This window comes from Carlito syrichta, unplaced genomic scaffold (assembly GCF_000164805.1).
Source record: "Carlito syrichta isolate Samal-C Ts95f unplaced genomic scaffold, Tarsius_syrichta-2.0.1 Scaffold307013, whole genome shotgun sequence".
Classification (NCBI taxonomy): Eukaryota; Metazoa; Chordata; class Mammalia; order Primates; family Tarsiidae; genus Carlito; species Carlito syrichta.
In genome coordinates this window covers 1-3,161 of record NW_007251109.1, presented here as the reverse complement: position 1 = coordinate 3,161, position 3,161 = coordinate 1, and the positions used below count along the sequence as shown (strand labels likewise).

At 61.1% G+C, this 3,161-nt stretch overlaps 1 protein-coding gene across 2 annotated transcripts in view; it reads right to left on the bottom strand.

Annotated features, from left to right (window-relative positions):
* SIN3A (SIN3 transcription regulator family member A) overlaps positions 1 to 870 on the bottom strand; it is a 70,795-nt gene extending 69,925 nt beyond the window's left edge. Inside the window, exon 1 of one of the 2 annotated variants that reach the window (XM_008063716.2) lies at positions 151 to 870. The gene's annotated coding sequence lies outside the window, so the exon portion shown is untranslated. Of the gene's footprint in view, positions 1 to 86 lie in introns of both variants that reach the window. The other variant, XM_021715337.1, reaches the window with a different exon arrangement.
* Between the last annotated feature and the right edge of the window lie 2,291 nt (positions 871 to 3,161).

Here is a 3,161-nt window from a genome sequence, read left to right as displayed (position 1 = left end):
CCCCCACCCCCCTCACACATCCACACACCTCCCGCCCGCCTGCTCTACGGGAAGCCGAGGAGGTCAGCCCCCCTAAAAATACACACCCTCGGGTCCGGCGTTCCCCGCCACCCAGGCTCCCGCCCGGACCCCGGCCCGGCGTGCTCTCACCGCAAAGCTGCTTCAGCCGCTCGTCACTGCGTGTCCCTCTCGGCGTGAGCCTCGGGCTCAGCAGGGAGGCCCCAAGAACGGCTCGGGGCACAGGCCTGCCGAAGCGAACTGGCAGCTACCTCTCCGCTAACGAAGCGGTCACAGGCCCCGGGACCCAGGCTGGGAAGGAGGGAGGGAGGGAGGGAGGGAAACTCTGAGGGGGGAAGGGGAGGGGGGAAGATGGAGAAACCGTCTCCGCCGCCTCTACCGCCGCGGCCGCTTCTCTGTTACCCGGGAAATCCCGCCCACTCCCCTGTCCCGCCCCGCAGAGAGAAGATTCAGCTTCGTTCCGCCACGGGACGCACGGCCCGCCCGTCAGAGCCTTAGCCAATCACGGCGCCCCGCCTGCCGACTTCCCGCCCCTTACCCCTCGACCGGGAGGGGAGGGGGAGCCGCTCACCTTCTCCACGCCCCTATTGGCGGGGAGCTTCCTTAACTCAACCCCGCCTATTGGAGACGGATTGCTGAATCCCACCCCCAAGCCGCAACACTATTGGAGGCAGCAGGGAAGCTCTTCACGTCTCATTGGGGAGCACCACAAATCCCGCCCCGTGCCGTCTCAGCCACAGGCCTAACAAGTTGGCTCCCGCCTCCGGCGGTCATCGCATTGGAAGGCTACCCTTGCCTCTCCTACCGCCCCAGGAAGGTAAGTAACCGATGTGGGGTAAAATGTCTGTAAGGGAAACAAGCTCCTCCCACCGCACTGCCGGGCCAGGCCCCGCCCCTAGCAGTCGGATTGGATATCTTGACGCCGGTAGACGCCTCCATTGGCCGGGGCGCCCGTCTAGGAAGGAACTGGTTCCGCCCTGCGCGAGGAGGCTGAACCTTAGCAGTCCTTTTGTGGAATGTTTACACTAGAGACTGAAGCTGAGAGTTCCAGGGCCCGAGACCGGAGGTGGCGCGCAACTCAGCAGCTGAGACCCAAGACCCTGGGATTTGAAAGGGAAAGGCAGCGGCGTTACCATCCTGGAGGACCTCCTTACAAAAAAACGAGAGAACGAGAACCTCATCCTCCCCATCATCTTTACAATTTACATTCCGCACGCTGCGTCCTTATAAATAAAAATATCCGGCAGATGCTTTCAGCGAGTGCAGAGCTATGGACTGGAGACCTAAGCCGAAAAATAACCCCTGCGGTTGCCAGCCCACTCCCTAAAGCTGAAAATGAAGCACTGAGGGCGGAGATAACTAAAGGAAGGCGGGCCCTGACAGCCACCGCCCTGGCAAGCCTCCGGAAGGCGGAGCGTGAGGCTTTAAGGTACTCAGGATCTGCTGGGTAGATCTGGAGGCATCCTCCGACTTGAGGAACGGATAAGGGAGAGGAACCAAAACAGGTCTCGGTTTAAATTAACCTTGGGGATACACCACGTTCAGAGAAAGAATAAAAAGATCCAGAGTTGGGAACAAAAGAAACGGCTGTTCGCCTTCTCCTTCGGCATAAAGTGTTCATGGCAGTCTGTAGGGACTCTTCTGTGTAGGTAACAGTGCCTCTAACACAAAGTGCCTTCATACATACGTTGCTTTTGCTTTCACCAAATAGGACGTGGGGCATGACGCTGACCTTGCTTTGGGGGGAGCTCTCGCAGCGCCAGGAGAGGGGGCGGGACTAGCGCCTTCCCGCTCTCCGGAGCAAAGAGAGAGCTGAGGTAGACCCCAAGGGACAAGCCCCAGGGAACCCGCTGCTAGGTCTCCACACTGTCCTTCCTCCGCAGTTCAGCGGAGACAGCCAGAAACGAACGCTGGCAACAGGTGGGCCTCACTCCAAGGATGGCTTAGAGCCGCGAGGCCATGGCAGCGAATAGTGAACTCCACGAGTAGCCGACAGGTGGGAGCAGCGTAGCTGGCAGCCAAGCCCTGCCCCAGGATAGAGCTCTAAAAATAAGTCACACCGACGAAAGCGACCCTCGGGCCAAGCTGCTCGGAGGTTACGAGGAAGCGGCACTCCAGCAGAACCAACCGAAAGCTACCTTTAACTCTGGGCCGCCCTGCACTGAGTACACCCCCTAGACAGAGTGCGACATCGCACTCCCACCAGGACACCCAGAACCCAAGTCGGGATTAGGCCGTGCCCGACTTTCCCTGACTACAGACGACGAGCTGCCTTGGATTTTGCCTAATGCTCCCAGGCCAACCCTAGGTTGTCAGAGTTTCAGATACAGCCCACTAAGCAAGGTGGCTGCCAATGCCTGCAGTTCCCAAGCTTAAGCTCAGGGAAGTCAGGGGGCGCAGACAACGCCAAGTCACAGGGTTAGAACTCTAGTCTTTGGCCCCGAAGGGCAGATCCCAACTCCTGCAAGACCCCCGGAGCCGCGCTCCCCAAGTCCACTCCACGCTATAATCTCCCAGCGTCACCCCGAAGACTACCAGATACCGAGCCTCGGTGGAATCTTTGTGTGCCTTCTCGGCTCTCCCCGCCCCCCCAAGGGCGCCGAGTCTAGGACTTCCGGGCGGGAGGGCAGTTCGAAGGAGCGAGGCGGGCCTCACACATGTGCTGTGCCGAGCGCGCTCCCGAGCTGAACGAGGAGGCGGGGAACAAGGGCGGACTTCCCCCTTGGAGCTCGCTCCTTGGGGGAGGACGGGCTATCCGCTCCACCAATCAGAAACAGAGGCGGGACCTTGCGCCTGACGTCAGCCGCAGGCATCCTCCCTCCTCCCCCCACCAAAAAAAAAACTACCGACTTAAACTCCAGCCCGGCCTCCCCATAGGCGGAGCTCGGGAGAATGTCATCCAACCCATATCCGAGCAGGGAAAAAGGGAGTCTCGTCCAGCCAGTGGAAGACAAGAGAAGGCGGGGCCTCTGGGAGAGAGGAAACGGCCCCGCCCCCAGCTCCCCTCCAGGCGGGTTGCACAAGCCACCGGCGGAGTACATAGTAAACAGTCTGGGCCGAGCAGCCGAGGCAGGGGCAGCCCGGATCCGTGGACCGGGCCCCCGCGCCTCCGCTCCCAGCGTCGCCCCGCCTGGCTGGGACGG